Source organism: Phyllobates terribilis, unplaced genomic scaffold (genome assembly GCF_046119375.1).
Source record: "Phyllobates terribilis strain yellow unplaced genomic scaffold, ASM4611937v1 Scaffold_1__5_contigs__length_1240528914, whole genome shotgun sequence".
Classification (NCBI taxonomy): Eukaryota; Metazoa; Chordata; class Amphibia; order Anura; family Dendrobatidae; genus Phyllobates; species Phyllobates terribilis.
The window spans coordinates 740263476-740278637 of NW_027362761.1; positions in this window are offsets into that span (position 1 = coordinate 740263476).

The following is a 15162-nucleotide window of genomic DNA, read 5'->3' on the forward strand; positions in this document are numbered from 1 at the left end:
AAACATGCGGGGCGGGGACACGAACATGTCACTCCAGCATCCGTGATACATGGTACATACCCGAGTACCCGATGCAAACTCAAGTAGCGAGCACTTGCGCTCAAGACTAATGACAACTTATTCAATATGATGACTAGAGATGAGCGGTGTTCGACTAGAACTGTTCGCCAATCTCAAATTCGAGCTGTTTTGGGCGGTGTTCGAGTTGTTCGAGGAACCCGAACGATTTGCAAAAAATTCGGCTGTTCGAGGTTATGTTCGATAACTGTTCGTGCACCAAAAGCGTGTCCTGCATGTCTGGCGCTATTTAGAGCACCAATCATGCAGGGATTGTCTGCCACTCACTGTAATGCCACAGCCATGGTGGTTGTGGCATTACAGTGATTGCCCAAATCGATGGGAACAGTGCCAACAGTGAAACATGAAAAGCCGGCAATTCAGCAGCGGCATACACCGGTACCCGACAATTTAGAATAGAAAGAATAGAGCTTCACACATAGATTAGATAGATATAAACATGTCAGCCACATATATACGAAGTACAGTGAAAGTGCTGCTTACTGTACTTGTCATTTAGCGTAAAGGATTTATCAAAAAAAATAATAGTGTTTTCATGCACCGTCTCTTTAAAAAAGCCGGCCGGCAATTCAGCAGCGGTACCCGACAATTTAGAATAGAAGGAATAGAGAATCACACATAGATTAGATAGATAGAAACATGTCAGTCACATATATATGAAGTACAGTGACAGTGTTGATTACTGTACTTGTCATTTAGTGTAAAGGATTTATCAAAAAAAATAATAGTGTTTTCATGCACCATCTCTTTAAAAAAGCCGGCCGGCAATTCAGCAGCGGTACCCGACAATTTAGAATAGAAGGAATAGAGAATCACACATAGATTAGATAGATAGAAACATGTCAGTCACATATATATGAAGTACAGTGACAGTGTTGATTACTGTACTTGTCATTTAGTGTAAAGGATTTATTAAAAAAAATAATAGTGTTTTCATGCACCGTCTCTTTAAGAAAGCCGGCCGGCAATTCAGCATCTGTACCCGACAATTTATAACAGACAGAATAGAGCTTCACACATAGATTAGATAGATAGAAACATGTCAGTCACATATATATGAAGTACAGTGATAGTGTTGGTTACTGTACTTGTCATTTAGTATTAAAATAAAGGATTTATTATTAAAAAAATTGGCGTGGGGTTCCCCTTAATTTTAGGCTCTAGCGGAGGTTAAGCAGACGGCTGGGGCAGATGTTTGAAGCCTGGGAAGGGAGTAATACCCACGGAGCTTCCCAGGCTACTAATATCAGCCCCCAGCTGAATACATAGCCTTTACTAGCTATTAAAATGGGGGACCCCCCCAAAAAAATGACGTGGGGTCCCCCCTAATTTAATAGCTAGCAAAGGCTAGGCAGACAGCTGGGGGCTGATATTAATAGCCCAGGAAGGGAGCCATGAATATTGGCCCCCTCCCAGGCTAGAAACACCAGCCGTCAGCCGCCCCAGAAATGGCGCATTCATAGGATGCGCCAATTCTGGCACTTAGCCTCGCTCTTCCACGCTGCCCTGGTGCGGTGGCAGTGGGGTAATAGGGCTGGGGTTGATGTCAGCTTATAATGCCAGCTGACATCAAGCCCAGGTTAGTAATGGAGAGGCGTCTATAAGACACCCCCATTACTAAACCCATAGTCAAAGTTAAAAAAAACACAAACACCCAGAATAAAGTCCTTTAATTGAAATAAATACACAATTCTTCATTGTTCTAAATTAAACCATACTTACCGTCACGCCCATTCCAGCTGAAGCCAACGATCTCCTGTAATAAAAATAAAATAATAAAGCAACCTCATCCTTACCTTTCCATGGTTCCCACGACAGCTTCAGCTCTGCTACATCGAGATGACAGGCTGGACCGCAGCAGAACGCTGCCATCCAGCCTGTCATCCCGCAGACACTGAGAAGAGCAGGCTTGCTTGCGCTCCACATTGTCTCTCTGTGACGGCATAAAGATGAGCCGAGGTCATGTCCAATGAACTCAGCTCACCTCATGCACGTCATTTACAGCGTGGGAGAATTCTCACGCTGAAGCGCTGAGTGCAGGAGAATTTTCCCACGCTGTCAGTGAGGTGCATGAGGTGAGCTGAGTTCATTGGACATGAGCTCACCTCATGCACGTCACTGACAGCGTGGGAGAATTCTCCTGCACTCAGCACTTCAGCGTGAGAATTTTCCCACGCTGTCAGTGACGTGCATGAGGTGAGCCGAGTTCATTGGACATGACCTCGGCTCATCTGGATGCCGTCACAGCGAGACACTGAGGAGCGCAAGCATGCCTGCTCTTCTCAGTGTCTGCGGCATGACAGGCTGGATGGCAGCGTTCTGCTGCGGTCCAGCCTGTCATCTCGATGTAGCAGAGCTGAAGCTGTCGTGGGAACCATGGAAAGGTAAGGATGAGGTTGGTTTATTATTTTTCTTTTATTGCAGGAGATCGTTGGCTTCAGCTGGAATGGGCGTGATGGTAAGTATGGTTTAATTTAGAACAATAAAGAATTGTGTGTTTATTTCAATTAAAGGACTTTATTCTGGGTGTTGTGTTTTTTTTAAATACTTTACTAGAAATTCATGGCGGTCATGTCTAATACTGGCGTGACCCCATGAATTTTGGGCTTGGGGCCAGCTGATAATACCAAGCTGGCCCTAACCCCTTTATTACCCAGTGAGCCACCGCACCAGGGCCCTGGATGAGTTGGGTACAGCGCCAGAAGATGGCGCTTCTATGAACGCGCCATTTTCCGGGGTGGCTGCGGACTGCAATTTGCAGCGGGGGGGGCCCAGAAAGCTTGGGCCTCCCTGCGCTGCAGATTCCAGCCCCCAGCTGCCTAGTTGTACCTGGCTGGACACAAAAATAGGGCGAAGCCCCACGTATTTTTTTTTAAATTATTTCATGAAATTCATGAAATAATTAAGAAAAAAAGGCCTTCCCTATATTGTTGTGTCCGGCCAGGTACAAATAGTCAGCTGGTGGTTGGGGGTAGCCCGTTCCTGCCTGCTGTACCTGGCTGGACACAAATATAGGGCGAAGCCCCACGTCAATTTTTTTTAATTATTTCATGAAATTCATGAAATAATTAAGAAAAAAAGGCCTTCCCTATATTGTTGTGTCCGGCCAGGTACAAATAGGCAGCTGGTGGTTGGGGGCAGCCCATTCCTGCCTGCTGTACCTGGCTGGACACAAATATAGTGCGAAGCCCCACTTCAATTTTTTTAAATTATTTCAGGAAATTCATGAAATAATTAAAAAAAAATTGACGTGGGGCTTCGCACTATATTTGTGTCCAGTCAGGTACAGCAGGCAGGAACGGGCTGCCCCCAACCACCAGCTGCCTATTTGTACCTGGCCGGACACAACAATATAGGGAAGCCCTTTTTTTCTTAATTATTTCATGAAATAATTTAAAGAAAATTGACGTGGGGCTTCGCCCTGTTTTTGTGTCCAGCCAGGTACAACTATGCAGCTGGGGGCTGGAATCCGCAGCGCAGGGAGGCCCAAGCTTTCTGGGCCACCCCCGCTGCAAATTGCAGTCCGCAGCCACCCCGGAAAATGGCGCGTTCATAGAAGCGCCATCTTCTGGCGCTGTACCCAACTCATCCAGGGCCCTGATGCGGTGGCTCACTGGGTAATAAAGGGGTTAGGGCCAGCTTGGCATTATCAGCTGGCCCTAAGCCCAAAATTCATGGGGTCACGCCAATATTAGACATGACCACCATGAATTTCTAGTAAAGTATTTAAAAAAAACACAACACCCAGAAAAAAGTCCTTTAATTGAAATAAACACACAATTCTTTATTGTTCTAAATTAAACCATACTTACCGTCACGCCCATTCCAGCTGAAGCCAACGATCTCCTGAAATAAAAGAAAAATAATAAAGCAACATCATCCTTACCTTTCCATGGTTCCCATGACAGCTTCAGCTCTGCTACATCGAGATGACAGGCTGGACCGCAGCAGAACGCTGCCATCCAGCCTGTCATGCCGCAGACACTGAGAAGCGCAGGCTTGCTTGCGCTCCACAGTGTCTCTCTGTGAGGGCATCCAGATGAGCCGAGTTAATGTCCAATGAACTCGGCTCACCTCATGCACGTCATTGACAGCGTGGGAAAATTCTCCTGCACTCAGCGCTTCAGCGTGGGAGAATTCTCACACTGAAGCGCTGAGTGCAGGAGAATTCTCCCACGCTGTCAGTGACGTACAGGAGGTGAGCTGAGTTCATTGGACATGAGCTCACCTTATGCACGTCACTGACAGCGTGGGAAAATTCTCCTGCACTCAGCGCTTCAGCGTGGGAGAATTCTCACGCTGAAGCGCTGAGTGCAGGAGAATTCTCCCACGCTGTCAGTGACGTGCAGGAGGTGAGCTGAGTTCATTGGACATGAGCTCACCTTATGCACGTCACTGACAGCGTGGGAGAATTCTCCTGCACTCAGCGCTTCAGCGTGAGAATTTTCCCACGCTGTCAGTGACGTGCATGAGGTGCGCCGAGTTCATTGGACATGAACTCGTCTCATCTTTATGCCGTCACAGCCAGACACTGCAGAGCGCAAGCAAGCCTGCGCTTCTCAGTGTCTGCGGGATGACAGGCTGGATGGCGGCGTTCTGCTGCGGTCCAGCCTGTCATCTCGATGTAGCAGAGCTGAAGCTGTCGTGGGAACCATGGAAAGGTAAGGATGATGTTGCTTTATTATTTTTCTTTTATTGCAGGAGATCGTTGGCTTCAGCTGGAATGGGCGTGATGGTAAGTATGGTTTAATTTAGAACAATAAAGGATTGTGTCTTTATTTCAATTAAAGGACTTTATTCTGGGTGTTTGTGTTTTCTTTTAACTTTGACTATGGGGTTAGTAATGGGGGTGTCTTATAGACGCCTCTCCATTACTAACCTGGGCTTGATGTCAGCTGGCATTATAAGCTGACATTAACCCCAGCCCTATTACCCCACTGCCACCGCTACAGGGCAGCGTGGAAGAGCGAGGCTAAGTGCCAGAATTGGCGCATCCTATGAATGCGCCATTTCTGGGGCGGCTGACGGCTGGTGTTTCTAGCCTGGGAGGGGGCCAATATTCATGGCTCCCTTCCTGGGCTATTAATATCAGCCCCCAGCTGTCTGCCTAGCCTTTGCTAGCTATTAAATTAGGGGGGACCCCACGTCATTTTTTTGGGGGTCCCCCATTTTAATAGCTAGTAAAGGCTATGTATTCAGCTGGGGGCTCATATTAGTAGCCTGGGAAGCTCCGTGGGTATTACCCCCTTCCCAGGCTTCAAACATCTGCCCCAGCTGTCTGCTTAACCTCCGCTAGAGACTAAAATTAAGGGGAACCCCACGCCAATTTTTTTTAATAATAAATCCTTTATTTTAATACTAAATGACAAGTACAGTAACCAACACTATCACTGTACTTCATGTATATGTGACTGACATGTTTCTATCTATCTAATCTATGTGTGAAGCTCTATTCTGTCTGTTATAAATTGTCGGGTACAGATGCTGAATTGCCGGCCGGCTTTTTTAAAGAGACAGTGCATGAAAACACTATTATATTTTTTAATAAATCCTTTACACTAAATGACAAGTACAGTAAGCAACACTGTCACTGTGCTTCTTATATGTGTGACTGACATGTTTCTATCTATCTAATCTATGTGTGAGGCTCTATTCCTTCTTGTCTAAATTGTCGGGTACCGGTGTATGCCGCTGCTGAATTGCCGGCCGGCTTTTTTAAAGAAAGCGTCTTCTGAGCAGTTTGTCAGCTTTTGGACACCTTTGAAGGTGTTTTCTATGTGTTTCTATGTGTTTTTGTTTGCCTGCCATTGGTTTTAACGGTGTTCGATGGTGTTCTAAGGTGTTCGACGAACAGTTCGACGAACAATTCCTCGAACATCCCGGTGTTCGACGAACCGAACCGAACCCGAACACTACGGGGGTGGCTCAACACTAATGATGACCTAATGTTATAAAATTCTGCCGTACCTCTGGGTTCAAAATGTACACTATACCTCTTGATAATTATTCAAGCAATTTTACATTAAAAAAATCAAATGGTGCTCCTTCCCTTCCGAACCCTGCCGTATGCCCAAACAGTGGTTTTCCCCCACATATGGGGTATCAGCTTACTCAGGAGAGATTGCACAATAAGTTGCATGGTGCAATTTCTCCTGTTACCCTTATGAAAATGCAAAACTGGGGGCTGAAAAACATTTGTGTGGGAAAAATGTGAACATTTTATTTTCACGGCTGCATGTTATAAACTTCTGTGAAGCACCTGGGGTTCAAGGTGCTCAACACACATCTAGATAAGTTCCCTGAGGGGTCTAGTTTCCAACATGGTGTCACTTGTGGAGGTTTTCCACTGTTTAGGCACATCAAGGGCTCTCCAAACGCAACATGGCGTCTGCTAATTATTAAAGCAAATTTTACATTCAAAAAGTCAAATGGCGCTCCTTCCCTTTTGAGGCCTGCCGTGCACTCAAACAGTGTTTTTTCCCTGCGTATGGGGTATCTGCGTGCTCAGGGGAAATTGCACAACAAATTTTGGGGTCCATTTTTTCCTGTAACCCCTGCAAAAATAAAAAAATTTGGGACTAAAGTAACATTTTTGTGAAAAAAGTTAAATGTTCATTTTTTTCTTCCCCATTCCAAAAATTCCTGTGAAGCACCTGAAGGGTTAATAAACTTCTTGAATGTGGCTTTTAGCACCTTGAGGGGTGCAGTTTTTAGAATGGTATCACTTTGGGTATTTTCTGTCATAAAGGCCCCTTAAAGTCACTTCAAATGTGATATGGTCCCTAAAAAAATGGTGACAATCACATGACTAAATGTCGTCACCGCAGAACCTTTCTGAACACCGCGGGACACCGAAGACAAAGCATGCCACCGGAGAGTAGACTGGGGGCCGCCGGAGAGGTAAGTATAATGTTTTTTTTTATTTTTTACGTTTTAATTCTTTTTTTGCTAATGGTGCCCGGGTCTGGAGGAGAGTCTCCTCTTCTCCAGACCCGAGTACCATCCGCGCATTGAACCGCATAACATCCGCATGTATACATGTATACATGCGGATGTTATGCGGTTCAATGGAAGTCAATGGCGCCGATTTCGCCGAGATTACGCACAATAAATGGTTGTGCTGCGGATTTTTCCGCAATGATAATTCGCAGAGGAAATTTCAGCAGCATGTGCACAGCACATGCGGATTATCATTGGGAAACATGGCGGACAACTTAACAAGCATTTTTAATGCATTTTCGTGGCGGAAATGCCGCCGCGGAAACGCATTAAATCCGCATCGTGGGCACACAGCCTAAATTATAAAACAAAAATAAAAATGACATTTACTCTTTAACCCCTTGACCCCAAAGCCTGTTTTCTCCTTTATGACCAGGCCAAAGTTTACAATTCAGACCAGTGTCACTTTATGAGGTAATATCTCTGGAACACTTCAACGGATCCCACTGTTTCTGAGAAAGTTTTTTCATGAAATATTGCACTTCATGATAGTGATAACATTTCTTCAATGTGACTTGCGCTTGTTTGTGAAAAAAATGGAAATTTGGCAAAAATTTTGAAAATGTTGCAATTTTCAAACTTTTAATTTTTATGCCCTTTCGTGAGCGTTATGAAACAAAGAATAGTTAATAAATAACATTTCCCACATGTCTACTTTACATCAGTACAATTTTTGAAACATATTTTTTTTTGTTAGGAAGTTAGAAGGGTGAAAAGTTGACCAACGATTTCTCATTTTTTATAGGGAACACATCACATTTGAAGGGACTTTGAGGGGTCTATATGACAGAAAATACCTAAAATTGACAGCATTCTGAAAACTGCACTCCTCAAAGTGCTCAGAACTACATTCAAGACGTTTATTAACCCTTCAGGTGCTGCACAGGAAGATCAAAATAAACATTTAACTTTTTTTCACAAAAATTTTACTTCATACCAATTTTTTTTTATTTTCACAAGGGTAACAGGAGAAAATGGACACCAAAATTTGTTGTACAGTTTTTCCTGAGCACGCCGATACCCCATATGTGATGGAAACTACTGTTTGGGCTCAGAACGCAAGGAGAACCGTTTGACATTTTGAATTCATAGTTGGCTGGAATTGAGATCGGACGCCATGTCGCGCTAGAAGAGCCCTCATGTGCCTAAACAGTGGAAACCCCCCAGGTGACCCCATTTTGGAAATTATACCCCACAAGGAACTTATCTATAGGTGTAGTGAGCACCTTGAACCCCCAGGTGCTTCACAGAAATTTATAATGTTGAGCTGAAAATAAAAAATCACATTTTTTCCATAAAAATGTTTTTTTTAGCCCCAAATTTTTTATTTTCACAAGGTAACAGGAGAAATTGCACAATATAATTTGTTGTGCAATTTCTCCTGAGTATGCTGATACCCTTTATGTAGGAGAAAACTATTGTTTGGGCGCACGGCCAGGGTTCTGAAGGGAAGGAGCATCATTTGACTTTTGAACTCAAAATTGTCTGGAATCGTTAGCAAACGTCATGTCGGGTTTGGAGAGCCCCTAGTGTCCCTAAACAGTGGAAACACCCACAAAGGATGCCATTTTGGAAACTAGACCCCTCAAGGAATGTATCTAGATGTGTGGTAAGCACTAGAGATGAGCGTTGTTCTACTCGAACTGTTCGCCAATCTCAAATTCGAGCTGTTTTGGGCGGTGTTCGAGCCGGTCGGCGAACACGAACAATTTGAGAAAAATTCGGCTGTTCGAGGTTATGTTCGATAACTGTTCGTGCACCATAATCATAACTGGATTTTTTCTCAGTAATGATGAAAATTAATGTTAATACGCAGTTTGAGTGTACAGCGGGGCGGGGGGAGGGGCAGGGGATGGATCTCTGCAGGAACAATGAAGATCTCCATTTTTTTTTCTCTTTCCCGCATTTGCAGTGGGGAGGTGCAATCTGTCAGCCTATCAGCAGCGCACACACGGAGCGAAGTGCTTTTTTTCACACAAGCAAGGGCATGTGTGATTGGCAGTGTATGTCACATGTCCTTGCCCTATAAGACCAAGCCATTTTCCCCGTCGCCACCATTTTCTCACTGCTGCAGCTGCGTGTTAGACGGCACCGCTGTTGCTGTGTGCGCTATACCTTGTTAATTTCAAGCCAATTTTCGCACAAATATACAGATAGCTTGGGAGTAGGGAATAGTTGTGATTGCAGTCCTTTTAAGGACTAGGTTACAGCATTTCCTACGACTTTTATCAGGCAGGTCTGTGCTCTTAAATAGATAGATTGTGGGAGTAAAGACTAATTGTAATTGGAGTCCTTTTCAGGACTAGGTTACATGAGTTCCTATCAGTTTTTGCCAGGCAGGTCTGTGCCAGTGCTGTGCAAGTTTTTTTCACAGCATTTGGCTGAATCTAGCAAAGCTAATCCTTTTTGGCCTATTGCAGAGTGTGTTAGTCAGTGGAGTAGCCTATCTGTGTTGCAAGATATACCACCTGTGTATAGAATACCAATTTTTTTACTGCACCTAGTGAAGTAAAATCTTTTGGGCATAGCATCATTCTATTAGTCCATCTATACTGAGCTCCATCAGGTTGCAAACTGAATATAATTTTTTTCTGCATCTAGCTCTGAAAAAATATTTGGGCTTCTAGCAGTGTGTGGGACTTGGTCTATTAGTCCATCTATACTGACCTCCATCAGGTTGCAAATTAAAAATAATTTTTTTCTTCATTTAGCTCTGAAAAAATATTTGGGCTTCTAGCAGTGTGTGGGACTTGTTCTATTAGTCCTTCTATACTGACCTCCAGCAGGTTGCAAATTGAATATAATTTTTTTCTGCATCTAGCTCTGAAAAAATATTTGGGCTTCTAGCGGTGTGTGGGACTTGGTCTATTAGTCCATCTATACTGACCTCCATCAGGTTGCAAATTAAAAATATTTTTTTTCTGCATCTAGCTCTGAAAAAATATTTGGGCTTCTAGCAGTGTGTGGGACTTGGTCTATTAGTCCATCTATACTGACCTCCATCAGGTTGCAAATTAAAAATAATTTTTTTCTTCATTTATCTCTGAAAAAATATTTGGGCTTCTAGCAGCGTGTGGGACTTGTTCTATTAGTCCATCTATACTGACCTCCATCAGGTTGCAAATTAAAAATAATTTTTTTCTGCATCTAGCTCTGAAAAAATATTTGGGCTTCTAGCAGTGTGTGGGACTTGGTCTATTAGTCCATCTATACTGACCTCCATCAGGTTGCAAATTAAAAATAATTTTTTTCTGCATCTAGCTCTGAAAAAATATTTGGGCTTCTAGCAGTGTGTGGGACTTGGTCTATTAGTCCATCTATACTGACCTCCATCAGGTTGCAAATTGAATAAAAAAAAATTCTGCATCTAGCTCTGAAAAAATATTTGGGCTTCTAGCGGTGTGTGGGACTTGGTCTATTAGTCCATCTATACTGACCTCCATCAGGTTGCAAATTAAAAATAATTTTTTTCTGCATCTAACCCAGCCAATAGTTTTGGCCTAATACCACAGTTTGGCCACTCAGCTCTGCTCGGTTACCATCCATTGTTTTTTTGTGCAAACAACTCCAGAGTTGTGAATTAGTTAACCACCAAAATGAGTGGAAAAAGGCCTGCTGCTGGTGGAAAGGGGAATAGGCGTGTTGGGAAGGGGAAAAAAGGTTGTGTCCGTGGGGTAGGTGCAGAAGAAAGACCATCTTCCAGCCAAACTAAAATGTCTACTTCTTTTAGCGGACAATGTGATAAGATCCCTTTCTTACGGCCACGCCAATCGCTACAAATTCCAGATGAGGCACAAAAACAGCAGGTGCTTCAACGGATATCAAGTGCTCCTTTAAGTGGGCTCTCCTCCACATCAACTTCAACATCACAAATACTCCAGTCCTCAAAGGTGTCACCCAAATCGCACTTGCTTCCTCACAGCTCCCAAATCTCCAGCTGCCCGTCTGAGTATGAGGTAGAACAGATGGTTGAGTCTGCAGAGCTGTTTACTCATACTATAGCCTGGGAATCAGAGGTCGACTCCAGCGCTTCTGTGAATCCAGACGAGGAAATGATCTGCACTGATGCCCAGAATCTTTATGAGTCGGATCCAGGACCAGACGCAGAAGGTTCTGACCATAATGTAGACCCTCATTCCCAAACTGTAACTCCTGTTGGTGGAGACAATGAGGAAGACGATGATAAGACTCAAATACCTGATTGGAGCGACAACTTTAGTTTTTTGTCAGGGCAGGAACAGGTTGGCTCTGAGGACGACGGGTGTGATAACGCACAGGGTGATGATGATGAGGTCGGAGATCCCACTTACTGTCAACCCACAGTCAGCCAAGAGATGAGGTCAGCAGAGGAGGTGGAGGAAGATGCTAGTGACGACGAGGTCAGGTTGCGCCTTCCTGGACAGAGACGTAGTACTGGAAGCACGTCAACAACTGCATCCTCAAACACAACTCTGCCTCTCACCACAAGTCGTGGTGGCTCTTCAGGTCGCATGGGTGCTAAGCCTTGCATAGCCTGGGCATTTTTTCAGATCGATAAAGATGACCCAACTCGTGTTATCTGTAACATTTGTCAGCAAAAGCTAAGTAGAGGCCAAAAAATACATAGTTTGAGTACTTCATGCATGAACCGGCACATGGACATGAAGCATAAGTTGCAGTGGGAAGCTCAGTGTGCTACAATGCGGTCTAGCCGGCCGGGCCAACCACCGTCTGCCATATCTTGTGCATCCGCGGCCTCTTCATCCTCTGTGACTGGGGGGACAGCAGTCACACCTGTTTTGGGGCGCAGACCTGCCACCTCTTTACCCGCAACAGCCAACGTGATTGGCAGGTCATCATTTTCTTTGGAGGTGGTAACACCAGCTGGTCTTGAGCGCTGTCCGACATCGATAGCACCACCTTTGGATCAAGGCAACCTAACATGTCCGCCTGCATCTTCCTCACAGACCGGCAGTTTGCCGGGGACACCCTTATCAACCCCGTCTAAGCACAATAGCCAGCCCTCGGTCCCTCAGATGTGGACAAGTAAAAGACCATTTCCTCCTAGCCATGAGAAAGCTAAGAGGTTGAATTTCACCATCTGCAAGCTCTTGGCTACAAAAATGCTGCCTTTCCGCCTGGTGGACACAGAGGATTTTCGAGACCTTATGTCCGTCGCAGTGCCCCAGTACCAGATGCCCAGTCGGCACTACTTCTCAAAGAAAGGTGTGCCTGCGCTCCACCAGCATGTCGCACACAACATCACCGCTTCTTTGAGAAACTCTGTGTGTGACAGGGTGCATTTCACCACAGACACTTGGACGAGTAGGCATGGACAGGGGCGTTACATGTCGCTGACTGGGCACTGGGTAACTATGGTGACAGCAGGACAAGGGGCTGCTGTCCAAGTCTTGCCGTCCCCACGAGTTGTGCGTCAATCCTCTTTATGTCATTTTTCCTCCACTGCTTCTGCCTCCTCAACCTCCTCTCGGTCTTCCACCTGCACCCAAAGCCTGTCTGGTCATGCCACAAGCTTTCTAACTGCGCAGAAGGGATCCTGCACACCTCCTTACTATGCTGGCAGTAGGGCTCAACGTCATCAGGCGGTTTTTACATTGAAATGTCTGGGAAATGTGAGTCACACAGCTGAGGAGTTGTGGTCAGCTCTGGAGAACCAATTTCATGAATGGTTGTCTCCACTGGACCTGAAACCAGGGAAGGCCGTGTGCGACAATGCTGCAAACCTGGGTGCGGCCCTTCGCCGGGGCAATGTCACACACGTGCCTTGTATGGCTCACGTGTTGAACCTGGTTGTCCAGCAATTTTTAGCCCACTATCCCAGACTAGATGGCCTTCTGCAGAGGGCACGGTCGCTGTGTGCTCACTTCCGCCGTTCGCATCCCGCAGCTCAGCGACTTACATCTCTACAGAAGTCGTTGGGCCTGCCACTTCACCGGCTAAAATGCGATGTGCCTACCCGGTGGAATTCAACTCTGCACATGTTGCAGCGACTGTGGCAGCACCGACAAGCCCTGGTGCAATACGTTCTGACGTATAGCCTGGGCCAACGAGATTCAGAGGTGGGGCAAATCACGCTGGAGGAGTGGTCTCAGATCAGGGACCTATGCACCCTTCTGCACAGTTTTGAAATGGCGACGAAGATGTTTAGTGCTGACGATGCCATTATCAGCATGACTATTCCGGTGATTTACATGCTGGAGCACATGTTAAACAGAATTCGGAGTCAGGTGGTGGCACAAGAGGAGGTGGAGGAAGTAGAGGAGGAGGAGTTGTATGCGGAAGGGCTAACATCTGCAAGGTCCAGACGGTCGGCAGCACCAAGGCGGCATGCATGTGAGGGTGGGGGAGATGATTTTACCAGGGCGCATGGTAGCAGCCAAACTAGTGAGGAAGGTGCAGGAGCCCAGGAAGAAGTGGAGGACGAACTGATGGAAGACTCATCAGATGAGGGAGACCTTGATCACATTTCTGTTGTGCGAGGTTGGGGGGAGAGGACAGAGGAAGGAAGCATGATTGTTACCTCGCCACCAACACAACAGGGACTTGGTGCTCCTGGATGCGCAACACACATGAGTGCCTTCTTGCTGCACTACCTGCAACATGACCCTCGAATTGTGAGAATTAGAAATAATCCTGACTACTGGGTTGCCACACTGTTAGATCCCCGGTACAAAAGTAAATTTGCAGAAATTATTCCTGCCATAGAAAGGGATGCACGCATGCAGGAGTATCAGCAGAGACTGTTGCAGAATCTTACATGTGCTTTTCCACAAAATACCAGTGGTGCACGTAGTGAATCTCACAGTTCCAACTTGCCAACCGTGGTCTGTATGGAATTGTTCAATAAAGGGCCCAAAATTAAGATAACATAGATGGGAAAGGTCTCTATGAATAGGAATTCCTAAGTATTTGATACCCTGTGAGGGCCAGGCAAAGGGAAAGTTGGACTGGATGGAATCCTATATGGATTTAGGGAGGGAGACATCGAGGGCCTCAGACTTCGCTGCATTGATTTTAAAATTTTACCATGTAACAAAGTGATCTATTTCAGCCATAACAGCAGGGATGGATATATGTGATTGAGTGATATATACTAGGACATCATCAGCAAATAGAGAGCACTTGTACTCGGTGCCTCCCACCTCAATCCACCTAATATTGGGGTTATGGCGAATTGATGAGAGCAGGTGCTCCGTCACTAGGATGTATAAGAGAGGGGACAGAGGACATCCCTGCCTTGTCCCATTGGTGATTGTGAAAGGTGATGAAAATGTTCTGACGCACCCCCTGGGCCTTGGGACACCCGGAGCCGGACCCTTTTTGGTGGATGCTGGTGGTTGTAGTCTTCGTGGCGGCGATCCGGTTCCATGGCTCAGGGCGGTCAAACCAGTGGCGGAACTATTTATGTGGTTTGATGTTTAAATGTCCGACTACGCCACCCGTGGATTGCGGTCAGAGTGAACTGCCGCTACAGGGCAGACCGCTAAGGCTGGTGTTGTGGGTGCAGCAGAGCGTAGCATAACTCCCCACGGGAGGAGTATAGCCTCAGGGCAGTGTATGCGGAGGATGGGGGTGATGGTGCAGGGCAGCAGCAGTAACGACACGGAGTCAGTGATGCAGTTCAGGGCCTTTACTCACAGTTCTTATTATCCAGACCACGTCTGCAGGTAACGGCTGCCCACGTCGTACTGTGCTCACCAGGTGAGGGGCTCAGACAACTCCCAGATAACTTTGGAGCGCTTCACAGGACCCCCTTTGTGTGTCCTTTGTCTGGCCTTTCTTACCAACACTTCTGTCCGGCTGCCTCGGGCCTCCTCTTGGTAAACTTGGCGCCAGTTTCCCTGACCCTATGTGGTGCCTTCCTAGCGGGTGGAGCAAGGGGCTGCGCCACATAAAATGTCAGAGCCTCCGGTTTCTAGCTGAGGGTCGTTTCCTGCCTCCACTAGTTCGGGGACCGGTCTCCCCCTTTGGCCTGACCCCTCCACGCAGGTGGATTCGGGCGTGCGGTGGCGACTCGCCCGTCCGCACCCCTGGGATCCCTTCATTCCTCGTTCCTGGAGCCTTCTCCGCTCCTCTTCCTTCCTT